Source organism: Tursiops truncatus, chromosome 7 (assembly GCF_011762595.2).
Source record: "Tursiops truncatus isolate mTurTru1 chromosome 7, mTurTru1.mat.Y, whole genome shotgun sequence".
Lineage (NCBI taxonomy): Eukaryota > Metazoa > Chordata > Mammalia > Artiodactyla > Delphinidae > Tursiops > Tursiops truncatus.
In genome coordinates, this window is record NC_047040.1 from 56252968 (window position 1) to 56269829 (window position 16862).

Genomic DNA, 16862 nt, shown 5'->3' on the forward strand with positions numbered 1-16862 from the left:
TGCTGTAAACATATTTAAACTTGATACATGTTGAATACATCGTATTACTTGTTCTTTGTATTACTAGTGTTACTGTGGTGTATTCTTGATGGCTCTGTTACTTCCTGGTATTTAAAAAGAGTATGACTGTGAACATAAGCTGGTGATATGGTTTCGTTTGTTCTTTGTGGCCTTGTGTCATTATTTGATACATAAATCAAAAATAGGACTTTGGTCTTCATACTAGATTGCATGCACTATTACAGAACTAAAAAGGACACACCAGATTTTCAGAATCTGTATTATAGCAAACGTCATAATTCCACTCCAGGCACGGTTTATTTTTGTTTGTTTGTTTGATGTGTTATTTTGGTTTGACTGTGTTGTTTTTTGTTTCTGGCTACAATGCTCTTATTATATAAACTATTTTAAAAATATTATAAAATAGATTTTATAGACGATCTCCATTAAAATAGTTCACCAGCCATCACTGGAATCAAGGCTTAATATTTTGAAGGTTTTCTATTTTAATTCTTTGATACAATGATTTTCAAGCGTTTGCTACATGCCCTTCACGATGCTAGGCCCTGTTAAAGATGCAAAAGAAATACATTATATAACTTACATCAGATGAAATAATTAAAGAGCATTGTAAGACCCAGAGTCAAGTGCTAAAATGTGTACTGTGAGCTTTGCATGGGAAATCAGGCGGATCAGGGGTGTGTGGAGGACCAGGTGGGTAATGATAGAGGGAGCTAGAGCTAAGAGGAGCCTGAAAAAGGAGGAGAGAGGAGAGTATTCAGGGCACAGAACTGTACATGCAAAAAGGTGGAAGTGGGAAAATCAAACAAAATAAATTGAGGTATAATTTTCTTTTTGGAAATTCCAAAATGATCTATTAGCTAACCTTTATTGAATATTTATTAAGGACCAGGCTGACTTGACTTATATCATTTTATTTAAACCTTAAAAAAATGACATAAGATACTATTATTATCCCCATTTGCCAGATTAGGAATCTGAGATTTGAGTGCAAGTTACACTGCCACACAGCTCATAAGTAGTGAAATCAGAAGTGAACCCTTGCAATGCAGCCCCTAAACCATATTTTTTACATTATATTGATTCACAGAGTTCTAAATGCGGTAATACAGGTAAGGGAGATAGAAAGGCTTAGCCTAATGTTGATTATACGAGCTTCACTGTGGGCAAACTGTCTAGAGGTTGGAAACAGTATTTCCAGGACTGTGAAATACTCTAGGTCCTGAAGACAACCTTTAACTGAATTCCTCATTTTATAAAATGTGCACATGTTTACCAATGTTATAGCTGTGATATCTCTTCGATCATAGAATCTGCTGTTATCGTGGAGTCGAAGGAAGGCATTCCAACTCTACACAAAAGTCAGCCAAAGAAGTCGAACCCTGGGCAAGTCTCTTAACCTTTCCTGATTTCAGTTTCCTCATCTTAAATGAGGGGGAAGGACTTGGTGATCTCTAGGGTCCATTTTAAAATTCTGCAAGCATTTTATAAATGTCACTAACAATTTCAGACAAACTTTAGAATTCCAGAAATGGAAATGTCAATTGAATAATGAGTAGCAGACGCCATGTGGAAGTTCTGTCATGATCGTTCTTAAAAAAATAAGCCTTCTTTGTTTCATTAGTGACACAGGAAAGCAAGTACCCCCAAAGACTTCCTTTAACAATTGGAAGTCTTTATCATAAGACAGATGCAAAAGAACTGAGGTGTATTGCATGAAAAATGGGAAATGTGTATTTAATATCAATTTTTTGTCATAAAAACACCGCGGCCTCATACCTTAATTAATCTAAATATTCAGGAGAATGAAATACATTTTACTGAAGAATGCTTGAGGCCAACGGTATCATTAGCTAATTGATCTCTTGCTAAGACAAGTGATGAATCAACTTAAAATATGTATTTCCTGACTGTTTATTTTGAAACAACACCATTTCCTAAGGAGAAACTTGCAAATGAAACACTTCCTAATTTAACAGGAACATTCTGAAAATAAACCATTAAAGAACGCTCAGTGAATTCCTAAGCATATCATACAATGATTTTAGTTTCCTAAGCCCCAGCGTTTTCATGTCCTGTGATAAAAGCGAGAAGTGAAAGGCTCATGTTTTTTTCATTTACTCTTTAGATTATCTTCGTGATTTAATCTTTGTCTGTTCATGATCATTCTTACAAAGTGAGCTTTTCTCCATGTATGTTTTCCAGAGAGCTTTTTAAACTTTTCATTTATTAAACTATAATTTACAAAGTAAACATACAGCCCGATGATTTTTTTTGCATATTATATGCCATGTTAACCACTGCCCAGATTAGGATATAAAACATTTTCGTCACTTAGAGTGTTCCCTGTGCTCCCTTCTAGTCAATAACCCTCTTCCCACTGAAGTAGCTGGAATTCTAATTCGATTTCTATAGACTAGTTTTGCCTGTCCTTGAAATTCATATCAATGGAATCATACATTATGGACTCTTGTGTCTGGCTTCTTTCACTTAGTGTGACATTTTTAGATTCATCTTTGTTGTGTCGGTATCAGTAACTCATTCCTTTTTATTGCTGAATGCAGGGATATAAGACAGTTTATTTATCCATTCACCTGTTGATGGACATTTGGGTTGTCTGGGCTGTCATGAAGAAAGCTGTAATGCATTTCCTTGTGCAAGTCTTCTTGTGGACATGTGCACTTGTTTCTTCTGGGTGTACTCCCAGAAGTGGAATTGATTTGTTATAAGGTAGGTAGGTGTTTAAGTTTCTATGTATTTTTATGAACACTGTCTGAGAGTTAAACACCTATTGTCTAGGTGTACAGAGTTGAGATCTGCAGGTAAGAAAACAATGGGATTTCCAGGCACACTCTTTAATAACCTCCCAGATCCAGCATTCGGACAGCAACTATATAGAAGCTCGAGCAATTTTTCAGCAGTTACCTGTTCACAGAGAGAGGGTGGATGCACCTCTCCCATCCTTCATGGGTGCTGAGGAAGTCCTACCATCAGGGAGATTGTTCCCTGGAGATGATCAGATGATGGTTCAAAACTCAGATTTGGGGCTTCCCTGGTGGCGCAGTGGTTGAGAGTTCGCCTGCCGATGCAGGGGACACGGGTTCGTGCCCCGGTCCGGGAAGATCCCACATGCTGCGGAGCGGCTGGGCCCATGAGCCATGGCCGCTGAGCCTGCGCATCCGGAGCCTGAGCTCCGCAACGGGAGAGGCCACAGCAGTGAGAGGCCCGCGTACCGCAAGAAAAAAACCGAAAAAAAATAACAACAAAAAACCCCTCAGATTTGCTAGCAGGAAATGCATCACAAAACAAATCCTAGCATGTGAGAATCCTGAGCAAGGCCAGCCTGACATCTCCTTTGCCCACTCAGGTTTCCGTGGAATTTGATAAGCCATCAGGTGTAAGACTTCCCTGTGTCCCTGAATCAAGTGCTAGGCTTCAGCCTCAGGAAGTCCAGTCATTTTAAAACCCCTCTCCCTCTGTTCAGATAATCATCTTTGCTCTGATTTATGGTGGCTGGCCTGCAGGTGTCGAAAAGGCGGTCTTGATTTAGCCAGAAAGCAATATTCCCAGAAAATATATTTCCATGGCTACCTCCCCCTCCCCCCACTACCCACCGTCAAAGCCAGCCAACTCCTCACTCCCTCCAGCTGTGAACCTGGAATGTGCCTTGGGTCATAGGTAGCAAACCCTTATAATTCTGCCCCCAAATCGGAAGGAAAATATATGCATAGGGATCAAGGAGAGTGTCTCCTTACACAAATCTTTTTTCTGATAAGAGGTGAACCATAGCCAGAACCAGAGATTTATATATGCATTTTGACATAAATCTGCATCTGTAATTATGGGTCATAAGGATCTTTATAGGCTGCACTAAGTTGGTGAAGAAGAGTTACTGTTATTGACAAAGCATTGAGCTGAACATTAGTGGAGGAAGAGCTAATCATTTTTTTTCCCCTGAGGAGTGAGACTTCTTTTCTAGCTGTGAATCCCTTCGAACCTGGGCCTCTGTTAAATATCTTTACATCTGAAAATAAACATAATGGAGTCTCCCAAACACGTCTTATACCTTCACATAATTATAGATGTATAAGAATTTCAAAGCACATTCTAGAAACTTTTCTAATCGTTTCCAAGGTAGTGATGAAGGTTTGCGAGGTGACCAAAGAGGTCCATCTAGATGTTGTGAAAGCAAGCTGTGTGTGAGGTACGCTCCCTCTGAGAAGGACCAAAGCCTATTTTTAGCCAGGCCCGCTGGGCTCCAAGCTCACCTACACCGTTAGAGCTCGGGGCAGCCGACTGCTGTGTAGGCGGCCCAGAAAACGTACTCTTTAGAGCAATGGAAGGTTAAAGTGAGCTTTAAAGCACAGCCTTATCATACTTGCATGTTATTGCCCAGTCTGCCTAAAAATAGAATCTCATTACTTTAATTCTACAGCATTCTTAGGTGTGCCAAACTTTATTATTAATAGCAGCATTTTACATTTATGTAGCACTGTCTGCTTAAGGGAACTTCACAAATTATACACAGAAAACTTTCTTACCTTGATGTAACAAGCAACAACGGGTTAGGAGGGCAGGAGCTGGTGGTGAGCAGCGGCTCCCCTTCTCTCCCCAGACAGGAGGCAGAGGCAGTGGCGCCAGGTGGCTCTAAATGAAGCCGCTCTTTGAAGGTGAGCCATTTGAATTCTTTGAAAGTAGGCTGTGTTTTTCACCGATGATTTGCAAGGCCTTGGAGAGGATCGCAGTAACCTCAGGAATAACAGGCTGCGTGTATATCTAGTCAGGTCTTTTAGCCGGGTTTTGGAAACAACAAGGGCAACAAAAATGGACACCTTTCCCCAGACCCCAACCAATCAGGTGGTTCTGAAGAGGCTTTCTGTGGGCTCTCAAACCCAGCTATTTAGATTGGAAGGAGGACGGAACATTATCATCCCCATCTAGGCTTCTACCAGTTCCTCAGCAGTGGTGCAGGCAAGACTCTAGTTCAGCCATGTAGCTTAATAACCATGTGAGAGAGAGAGAGAGAGAGAGAGAGAGAGAGAGAGAGAGAGAGAGAGAGAGAGAGAGAGAGAGAGCTGTGTGGTAGCAATAGGTATTCAGACAGCCTGCCATTCAGTGACTCGAACCTAGGAATGGGATACTAATTTCTATACAGTTAACGCATCTTAGTGTAAGCACATGTCATCTAAAGAAGCAGCCTAAGTCAAGACTTCCACCACAACAAGTTTATGCTAGAGTTTGGTAAAACTCCATTCACACAGTGTACTGTCAATGGGAAAGCAATCTGACAACATATATCAAGATCCATAAAAATGCTCACTTTTTAAAACCCAGTCATCTGTCTTATTTCTGAGAATCCCTTCTGAGGAAATCATCTGCAATGTGGGCAGGTGGGGTGGTGGAGTATAAATGTAACTATATTAACCACAGGACTTTTTAAAGTATTTTAAAATTGACAACAACCTAAATATCTACCCACAGAGTTCTGGTTAAATTCATACTAGTATATCCAATCAGTGGACTATTAGTAACTCAATTCTGAGGATCCACTGGGAATTTTCAGGGGGATTCAGCAGTGGCTTTCACCGGGAGGAAGGTTTGAAAGAAGAAGCTTAATGGACTCTTTTTTTTTTTTTTTTTTTTTTTTTTTTTTTGCGGTTCGCGGGCCTCTCACTGCTGTGGTCTCTCCTGCTACGGACCACAGGCTCCAGACGCGCAGGCTCAGTGGCCATGGCTCACGGGCCTAGCTGCTCCGCGGCATGATGGGATCCTCCCGGACCGGGGCACGAACCCGTGTCCCCTGCATCGGCAGGCAGACTCTCAACCACTGCGCCACCAGGGAAGCCCAATGGACTCTTTCTAATACATCTTCCTTTTGAAAGTGGTTATTTTCAAAATGGCCAGCCAATTCTGCTCTTCAAAGATGAGCATAATGGCTGGATGGCTCTTTGAGTGTAGCTGCCAAACCCCAGCAGCACAGGGATGATAACATTGCGCTTTCTGATAGGTCTTTAGGATAGGCACAGTTTACTGAAGGCTGCAGGCTGTGCTTTAGTCAATTTACATGCATGATTTCATTTTATCCTCCCCCAAATCTCATGAGGTATCATTACCCCATCTTACAGACAAGAAAACTAAGTTCTAAAGCAGTGCAACTGATCTGCCTGACTTCAAAGCCAGTCATGAAATCGTCCTAAGGATTAGATGACATCGTGCCTCAGGACATGGCGGCAGTTAGTTTTACAAACCACTATACAGCGTTGCCTCTAGGGATGTTAATCCAATTTTTTAAATATAAAAATCAATTTTTGGTCTAAAACAGCAACTATTGATGTTATGTAGACAAGTTCCAGAAGAATCATTTGGCCAACACCTTTAGCCAGCATAGCCTTTTAGTAATTAAAACTCCTTTTCCATCTGTCACTTATAGTGCCAGTTCCTCGCCAAGCTGGAGATAAGGGTGAGCAATGCTTTCGGTAAATGGAATTCTTTAGTATCAGTCTTCACTGTGAGGAGAGCCTTCTGCAGTGATGGACCACCAGACTTCCTTGGGGAATCATGCTATCACACTTTAGAAATGAAGAAAAAGGGAAGGAGAAGGCTAAGAATATAGAAGAACATGAGTACATTTGCTATGAGAAAGTACTCCTAACAAATGGATCCATCAACACAGATGTATGAACAGTCATTTGATGAAATTACATGGGGCAGATATCGGTTTCCTTAGAGTAAGAGCGTTGTTCTTAAAAAGAGTCTTTTCACATAACATACGGAACTCTCCCTTGATGAACATAATGTGCATCTTTTATTACATTCAAAGCTTATTTTTAAAAAGTATGTTGAGCCAAGTCCCCTTTTCCTCCCTCACACCCAGTTCCTGCTCCATTGTACCTTCAGGCAGGACGACCGGATCAATCTGGCTTCCCATCAGGTGTTCAGATAGTCCCCAGTCAAGTTGGAGCCCAGACAGAGGAGGGAGCAGCGGGTTGCCCTACACTTCTGGAGGCATTCCCTCTGAGCCAGTCTGCAGCCCTGAGTGAGCTGATCCTCTTGTCAAGACGAAAACCCAGGGTGAGGAAGCCCTTGCTTTGTTCCAGACAATCATAAAGGCTCCCTCTATTAAATAGGGTATGTGCTTATGCCTTTCTGTACCATTTTTCCACTTCTGCAAACTCCAGGACGGACTCTCTTTAGCTGAATTGGAAATAAGCATTCGTTTGCCTCTCCTCTCCATTTCTGCTATCTGTTTTAGAAGAGGTGTTTATGAAACAGGTAAAGTTCAGCTTCTTGGCCTCTCTTGCTTAGAATGTGAAAACTATGGAAGAAGGCCAACATTCTGAGGCCTGAGGAAAACTGCATCTCCAACCCGTGCATGGAAGAAGAACGACAGAATGAAAAGCACAAGATCATTGCATCACCTCTCAGAAAGCTCGCTCTGAGCTGCTAGATGAGCTAGTTGTGTCTCTTCATGGATTTTTTTCTGTTTTTAGAAAATGAGACCAGACACTTTTTATTTTCCCCTCCGTTGGTGTCTTAGAGGTTGTTTAATCTCAAGTGAACTCAGTTCACATTTTCCTGGCAGTGTCAGCTATCGGCTCAAACCGTTTTACTCATTGCATCATCCTGTCAGTCAGCAAGCAGGGACCTAATTAGCTTTGCTTTAATGGCAATAGTTAAATTTACATTATTAATTTAAATATTACAGACTCTGTGGACTTGAGCACATAGCTGACATAAAGATGTAAAATGAATAATAAGGTGCCGAAAAACACCAGAGTCATTATTCCCATCATGTTCAAACTTCTAGCTATAATGGTATCAATTAAAACTCTAATCATAGCAAGAAGCCTTGCTGGTTCTCTTTTGTTATAAAAGCTGCATTTATATTTAAATGCTGGGCTGGAGTATTCAAGTTATACCTTGCAAAATAGAGTGATCACATGTGTCAAGAGACATAATTACAGTTTTAATTATATTTTTGATCTTTTAAAACACCCAAACGGTAAAATTGTAGTACGTTCTTCAGCACCCCTTTCTGCATCACTGGCTTTTCCTAGTCCTGAAGTGCTGCAATCACTCTGCAGTGTCAAAACCTGTTTGGGTTGCAAGACAGATGGGACTTTCAAAATGAAATGTACCTATGACTGTTTGCTACTATATATATAAAATGTCTCATTTAGTCTCATCTGTGATTTTCCAAGAGGAAAATGTTTCCAGGAGCAATTTATCTCAGTCCTACAGGTTTGTATCACTGAATGACCATCTGAAAAAGAGGACCAGCATCTTTTCTTAAAGGGAAACTGCCTAAGTGTGTTACACAGAGATGTTTCAATGCAGTAGTTGAACTGCATGAAATCATTTTTAAATGAATGAAATGCAAAATATGAAATAACTGAAAATGTGAACTTCAGATTTTTCATTTAGTGTATGAACCTTTCATCTGAGTTCATAGAATATTTCATACCGTTATCTGTGAGAACAAAACAACTGGTAGGAAAGATAAAATTAATAGACAAAGACATTTTTCATTTTTGTGCCAGATTGAGCTTTTAGGCCTCCCAGTTATCTAACCAGCTCTCTGCTGAGTAAACCAGCTTAGTGCTTCTTTGGCACTAACTCCCTCCCCTGATAAGGTAGCCCCCTCCTTTGTCAGGGCTGCAAGACCCTGGCAAAGACACCTCAATCCCCTGGCTCCGATCCCTCCTTTATAGCTATTATTATTATTATATCTTTGATTGAACATTCTAATGTGCCCTCTCAAATAGGTTCCTTGTGGTCAGGCTCTGTGTAGGATTATGCCGAGCACTTGGGAGGGGCTCAGTGATGTGACTGAGCCAGAAATGAGATAGCTATGGAGGAAGGTTGCAATGGTTCACCCACCGGGGTTAAAGCCACTTTTCCTTTGGATGTGTAGAATGCATTATTCCAATTTTACAAGACTAACAATAACTTCATTATTTATTTGGATCAAAAAATCCGGTTTCAGGGCTTCCCTGGTGGCGCAGTGGTTGAGAGTCCGCCTGCCGATGCAGGGGACACGGCTTCGTGCCCCGGTCCGGGAAGATCCCACATGCCGCGGAGCGGCTGGGCCCGTGAGCCATGGCCACTGAGCCTGCGCGTCCGGAGCCCGTGCTCCGCAATAGGAGAGGCCACAACAGTGAGAGGCCCGCATAACGCAAACAAACAAAACCGGTTTCAACTATACACGGATCATTCATCAGTGTGGCGGCCGTGGTCTAGTCCTGCACTCTCTCCAAGGTTCAGCTTCCTGAGCAGCAAACAGGAGGTAAGAATAACCTCCCGGTGAGGATTACATAAATGCAATCTTTCTGGTAAAACAGGAGGTCTGAATAACAAAGCATGTAACACCACTCTGTCAATTGGAAATGGCAGATAAAAGTGTGAAGGATTATGGCTGCTAATAAATGCAATGCAACTGTGTTTGCCTGATGGCAAGGAATTAGGATTCAGTCTTCAAAGAGGACAGACTGTACTGGACGAACATCTAGAACTTTTTAAAAATGGGTTTGCAATCAATCCTATCTCAGGATGGTAGTTTAAGGTAGTAGTTAAGGGTATAGACTCTGAATTCGAATCCCTGGGTTCAAAGTTTAGAATAATAATGGAGTCTGCCTTTTAGGATCCTTGTGAGGATAATTTACAGAAAGTCCTTAGCCCATTGCTTGGCCCTTGGTGAGCCTTCAGTAAGTGTTAGCTATTATCAAAGAATCAAATTGCATAAAATTTAAAACCAGCTCATCTGTATGTGCAGATATGCTTTACGTTGTTTATAAAGTAATTCCATGTATTTTCACCTTACCAAAAGATAAGAGCTCTCTCTTCAAAGGACTGGTACAAGCTGCCCACGGAGGGCCTAACTCAGCACCTTCTGAATGAATGGATGAAGAAGTCCAGGTTAGTATCCAGAACAGGAACTTCAAAATTAATGGACAGGATGTGTTGACAGGAGCCAGAAAAAATCTCTACCAGTGTCTACTGTTCCAGACCACTGAGGTGGTCATCTTCAGCCGAGCAGACACTTTGGGTCACACATCTGAAAAGTCGCATCTAATGAGAACAAGAGCAAACATTTAGTGGTGGTTTTCAAGGTACCAAGCACCATGCTAGGAGGCTTACCTGCATTATCATACTTAGTCTTACCGTAACACTCTAACTTGCTTCTGCTCTTATTCCCATTTTTGGAGGATGTCACTGAAACTCACAGAGGTAAAATTAATTTGACCAAAATCAAACAGTGAACAGTGGTGGCACTAGGGCTTGATCTCAGATCACTGAGCTCCCAAGTATATATTCCCGAAATTATATAATACCGCCCCTCTGGAAATGCTTAGGGATAGGGCACGTCAGATTTTGGAACTCCTGAGACCATGCTAAATTGACTAAAATTTTAAGATGCTCAAATTTCAAGACTTACCTGGAAGTAAGCCTCAACTAAAGTGAGTCTCCCAGTCGTTAGCTCCGGGCCCATTTTGAGCCAAAGTCAGCCCCAAATCCTGTGAAACAAGCTTCCACAGAATTAAGAAGGTGATACAGCCCAATGGGACAAAAGGCCTTCCTCTTTTCCTTGTCCTTGTCCTCTGCCATCTGCCATATTTTCAACGTGTTAAAACTCATGGGGCAGAGAATACTTAGCAAATTAATAGAAGAAAAGTCCTGACTTTCCTGGCTCATAAAAGGTTGATGCCTTCCAGCCATGCTACTGAAAAGAATGGGATTTATGCTGCACCTTTCTTCCCAGATGGAAAAGTGCTTTACAAATAATGGAACTAATGCAATTCATTGGTAGTGAGTAAATTTGTCACCGTGGATGTATTAACTCTCTAAGGCCAATTCAATTGGGGATTCAATAAATCAGCTCTTTCAGGGTATCTCATGATGCCCCACTGGTTAGAAAGAGTCCTAGATAAATAGTAATTTGATCCTTTGGATTCTTTAATCCTCGAAACATGCTTTTAGGAACGTGGAAAGGCTTAATGCCTCCCTTTTCCTGCTGGAGAAGCTGAGGAATCTGCACAATAAGGGAGGAATCAGGAGATCTCAGGTCATGCTCAATTCTATGACCATTTCACCTCCAATTTCATGAATATCTTCTAGGCTTATTCCTGGGCCATGTTTTTCAAAGTGATCAGCAAAACTGTGCTTGAGAACATTTCCCTGACTCAGCCACAGGTATTGCTGTCATCTCAGGTGAAATTGAAACTACTTCCTTAAGTCTTCTGCTCTCCTGAGCTTCTGTTTTCTTCTCATCCTTGGCTATTCTGAAGGGTTTCCTTCTTTGAAGGGGCACCGCCCCATGCATTATGTACTGGATGCTTCCTTCGTACTAAGCTGAAGGTGGTTGTTTATTGAGGCAAAGTTGGCACCGAGAATGGAGACAAATGGGAAAAGGATATGTATTTGAATTCACATCGGATTATTTATGCCCATGGGTCCACGGCATGGAGCACGTATAAAGATTTTCTATTTATGTATGTATGTATGTATGTATGTATGTATGTGAAGTCAAGGAGTCCTTCAAGAAATGAATAAATATAGCATAGGATTGGATTTTGGAAAAGAAAGAAACTTGTATTAGAGAGCAGCACTTGTCATCATGCTGCAATGTAGTTCTCTAAACAGAATTCCCTTGGAAAGGTAAAACTGACACATCTGGCCTCACTAAACTGTTCAGGTGGGTTAAACATTGACTGTGGGGAGAAAAACAAACCCTGAACTAGAGGGGAAGCCGTTCCTTATAACTCGATGGGTAATAAATCTGTAGCTGTGCCGTGCAGAAGTCCGTGTAATGCTCTTTAATTCCAGCGTATCTTATGTAGGATTTAAAATGTCTTGAGGGATTTGCTGGAAAACTTGTTTTATTTTGTTTTAAACAAACATTGTTTTATTTTGTTCTAAATATGGGAAGTGGATCAGAATCGATAGGGTATTTTTTTTCACCTTAAATAAGAAGACTCATTTTTAATATGACCACAATTTTGGCAACCATGTTTCTTTATTAGTTGTTAGTATTATAATTCACTGAGAATTTTATTCTCATGTTGTCACCATACATTGCCTAGTATTTCTGGACTTTTTCAGATTCTTCCCTGTGAGTTATTTGCCTTCGTTGGAAATTTGATGGATGGCATCGTATGAAAAAAACTATTAAAATCCTCCAATGAAAAATGTACATATCTATTGTGAATTCTGCACTAAAGTGGTCTAGAAGCTTGTTACGAATACAGAGGTTTGGTTCATTTGCTTTTTTCTAACCCGCCTGTTTCCATATTGCAAAACATGCTAAAAGTACTGTTTATCTTGATGTAGACTGTGTTATTTGTGAAGGGTCTGCATGGAGAAAGAAAACATAGGCCGCGTTGTTCGAAGAATCATTAAGGAGATATTATTTCAGATCATAATGTAATTAGACTCCTTTAGAGGGAAATATGAGTGTTCATGTTTTCAGCTTTTATACAGGAATGTAACTGTGGCTGATTAAGGGAAAAGTCAACTAATTTATAATGTCTAAATTTAGTGTTACACCAGATAATATATCTGAAATTACAAAAACTAAAACAACTTCAGCTCTGGCTCAAAAGCAGTTCTTTAATCCAGGGTCTGGAATACACTGTTTATAGTAACCGAAATTCTAATTTTGTAGAATTAGATCTTAAAAGGAGTCAAAGGCAAAAGAAAATTCCCTACACATCTGCTGTGCTCAAAGTATCCACTTCAGAAGAGAACTTTTTTTTATCTCCAATTTATTTTGACAAAAATTCTCTTGGGCTTTTATTTCAAAAGATGAAAAATGAGCCATGGCAGTCAATGGTGTATGGTGACTATTTATCTGTTTACACGTATCCATGTGATTGCTAGAAAAAAACAGATTAGACTTTGAATGTGGTATGAAGAATGTATGTTCACAAGCCCATATTCCTCAGAGGAGAAATAGGTTAAAAACTCAAAACTAAGTTTTAGAAACCATGCATTTTATTTTGAGGAACAATAATTCAAGGCCTGATTTTTTTAAGGTAAAATATATATGCTCAATCTTAAAGTAAACATATTCAGCAAGTCAGTTCATGGTTTACAGTTTTCCTAACCAAAAAAATCATGAAGCTAATTATTTAATAATGTCCATGTTATAATTTACATGACAGGTGTCTATCTGAAAAAATATCTATACATCTACTTTTGATTAATCAAAGAATATCGTAAATGTACTAGAGAAACCTTTTATATATTGATTTCTTTGGCAAATACCTTTCCAAAGTAAAGGGAGCCTTATAAAATTAATAATAGCCCTGAATCATTCTCCTTCTTAGTTCCCGATTTTCATAGATTGGGCTTTCTTTTAAGAGGGTATGCACCTGTAGGAAATTTTATACGGCAGGCAGCCTCCCTGCCATAATCAGAAACCAAATTCATTTTTGGAGGAAAGTAGGAAATACACAATGGCATACGTGCCTCTTTTACGGCCACATCTGCACAGCTCAGGGAAAAGTTCGCAGATAAGTCTGCTGATCACATTACAAGGCTGTTATGAGAGAATAAAGTTGCACCTTTGATGGGCTATTGCAGCTGAGTTAGAGGTCCCAGTCATTAGAAGTTTGGCATGTCACAGAGCGGAGCAGATTGGAGACCCAAAAATACTTTATGCAACTAGCTGAATTTTGGTCATTTCCATCAAATATCAGTGGACCCGTTAGACAAAGATGAACAATACGTGTGCACGGGCACGCACACACACACACACCCCTCAATACGCACTGGCAGTAAAGATGACTTTAGGTAATTTCTGACTTTCACCTCTGCGATACAAAGTCCATTGTGCTTGTACAGTGCCTTCAGGACACCAGCTGAGAACAAAGCTGCTTCCAGAAGCGGTAAGTGATTTCATTCTTAATGTCCAGGTGATATGTGAAGCCCATTATCACATCACTAATATGGCAGCAGACATTTCCTGGCCAACCCCAGGTAGCTCCAGTGTTTGTGAAATGTGTGACTGGTAAAGGTAGACCTCAGAAACACTTTTAATTTTCTGCTAGTGTCACCAAATGCTAAACACAGCCCTAAAAGTCATCTTTTAAGTTTCAAAAGAGGATGAAATTGAACGCCACATAAAAGATCACAGAAAATGTTTAAACAAAACAATTTGCAGGATTTAATTGAAGGGTTTTGGTGAAGTGTTTGTGTTCCAGATGTAATGTGTGGCACATTATCAGAGAAAGCTTGGAATATGAGGAGGAAGGCCATTGATTTAAAAAGTGAGTAATTCCAGTTCCCTGTCACACAGCACATGGAGGGAACAGGAATCATCCCCAACTGTCCATTGTCTCCTGAGGACATCTCCTAACACATCAGGGCCGCCTCGGTGGTCTCTGATTGGCATTGTGCCCCCTAAAATTAACGTAGTTGGTGGGCTTCCCTGGTGGCGCAGTGGTTGAGGGTCCGCCTGCCGATGCAGGGGACGCGGGTTCGTGCCCTGGTCCGGGAAGATCCCACATGCTACGGAGCGGCTGGGCCCCTGAGCCATGGCCGCTGAGCCTGCGTGTCTGGAGCCTGTGCTCCGCAACGGGAGAGGCCACAACAGTGAGAGGCCCGCATACTGCAAAAAAATAAATAAATAAATAACGTAGTTGGTGAACAGGAGAAGCAGCTCCTAGACACACAAGTTACTAAAATACAGGGATAAATAGCCAGGCTGAAACCAAAATCTGCAATATGAGTCAAAATAACCACTGCTACCTAATTTTGAGAAGATATTGGAAAATGTTGCACACTTTCTTGTTTAATTTTTGGTCAACAATCCAAATCCTTATTAGCCAGAACTGTCATTTCTTTTCCGATAAAGAACCCACCTCAAATAAATGGAAATTTGTCATTTTCCAGATGGCAATGAACATCTCCCAGTAAGTCTGATTTTTTTAATGAGCTATGTTACTTTAAAAACAATTAAGAGTTGAATTCTAGGTAAAATTTTTAAAATCCAAAACGAATAAAGTAAAATCAATATCGATTATTAGGAGCAAAAGTGCTAATTGGGACTGTAAAACCTTTTAAGAACTAAGAGGAGAAAATTTCCAGTAAAACTGCGATAAATTACTACTAAATAACCAGAATATTTGCATGGAATTTAATGTCAGTACATCAGCCTCCCTTTAATTTTTTTTTAAAAAGTAGTGTATTACTGGTTCAGAAAGACTATTCCAGTAATATTACAAGAGCAGTGTCACTTTGGCTTCGGACGCGCAGGCTCAGCAGCCATGGCTCACCAGCCCAGCTGCTCTGCGTCATGTGGGATCTTCCAGACGGGGGCACGAAGTCGTGTCCTCTGCATCGGCAGGCGGACTCTCAACCACTGCACCACCAGGGAAGCCCCATAAAGTTATAATGCTTTTAAGAATTCATTTTTAATTATCACTTGTTTTTTTTGGCCCTCAGGCCTTTCAGGGCTTAATGTGAACTGTTGTCACACTAAAGTGAAAGCAAAACCATTTTGCTGAGAGGCCACATTTTAATATCTAACACAACATTCTGACAACAGATATTCTTTTTTTTTTAAACATCTTTATTGGAGTATAATTGCTTTACAATGGTGTGTGAGTTTCTGCTGTATAACAAAGTGAATCAGCTATACATATACATACATCCCCATATCTCCTCCCTCTTGCGTCTCCCTCCCACCCTGCCTATCCCACCCCTCTAGGTGGTCACAAAGCACCGAGCTGATCTCTCTGTGCTATGCGGCTGCTTCCCACTAGATATCTATTTTACATTTGGTAGTGTATATATGTCCATGCTACTCTCTCACTTTGTCCCAGCTTACCCTTCCCCCTCCCCATGTCCTCAAGTCCATTCTCTACGCCTGCGTCTTTATTCCTGTCCTGCCCCTAGGTTCTTCAGAACCATTGTTTTTTAGATTCCATATATATGTGTTAGCATACGGTATTTGTTTTTCTTTCTGACTTACTTCACTCTGTATGACAGACTCTAGGTCCATCCACCTCACTACAAATAACTCAATTTCGTTTCTTTTTATGGCTGAGTAATATTCCATTGTATATATGTGCCACATCTTCTTTATCCATTCATCTGTCGATGGACACTTAGGTTGCTTCCATGTCCTGGCTATTGTAAACAGAGCTGCAATGAACATTGTGGTACAGGACTCTTTTTGAATTATGGTTTTCTCAGGGTATATGCCCAGTAGTGGGATTGCTGGGTCGTATGGTAGTTCTATTTTTAGTTTTTTAAGGAACCTCCATACTGTTCTCCACAGTGGCTGCATCAATTTACACTTCCACCAACAGTGACAGCAGATATTCTTGATGACAAGTTTCAAAGAATAAAAAAAGGCTCTGTTTTTTACAGTGTTCTTATAAGATCTGACCCAACTTTTTAGTAAACTGTCTTAAATGGGCAAACTCTAGCAAGGTCCAAATCCCCCATAAAACTGCTTTAATCAGGGTAGAGGCTGGTGGTGATTTCAGGTCAAAGAACCCCAACATTAAATCTGTATGCCAATGTTTAAACACGTTTAAGAGCTGTAAGAACTTTTCATTCCAGAACACTCTGAGGGCTTAATCAAGACTGCAATCCACTGTCTGGAGCAGCATTTAAATGCCCTGTAATATATTATTGTTTCCTTTAGAGGCAAGAAGAATTCTGGTTCTTCTCAACAGCTGCTTCTCTTTCACCCTCTCATTTAGTCCCATCTTTTCCATTTGAGCTATCTACTTCTTACCCTTTGGGGGAAAACAATCTATAACCGATACACATTTCTGACTTTCTAGCCATATTTGAGGTTTTATTCATTCACCCAAAGAAAACAAGAGGGA

At 40.5% G+C, this 16862-nt stretch overlaps 1 long non-coding RNA gene across 2 annotated transcripts in view; it reads left to right on the top strand.

Moving 5' to 3' along the window:
* LOC109547963 (uncharacterized) overlaps positions 1 to 16862 on the top strand; it is a 171104-nt gene that overhangs the window by 138229 nt on the left and 16013 nt on the right. For both annotated transcript variants that reach the window (XR_012333064.1, XR_002173973.3), the window contains 5 exons: positions 1332 to 2751; positions 6919 to 7149; positions 7327 to 9307; positions 9848 to 9936; positions 12121 to 12268. This is a non-coding gene — a long non-coding RNA (uncharacterized lncRNA). The remainder of the gene's footprint in view (positions 1 to 1331; positions 2752 to 6918; positions 7150 to 7326; positions 9308 to 9847; positions 9937 to 12120; positions 12269 to 16862) is intronic.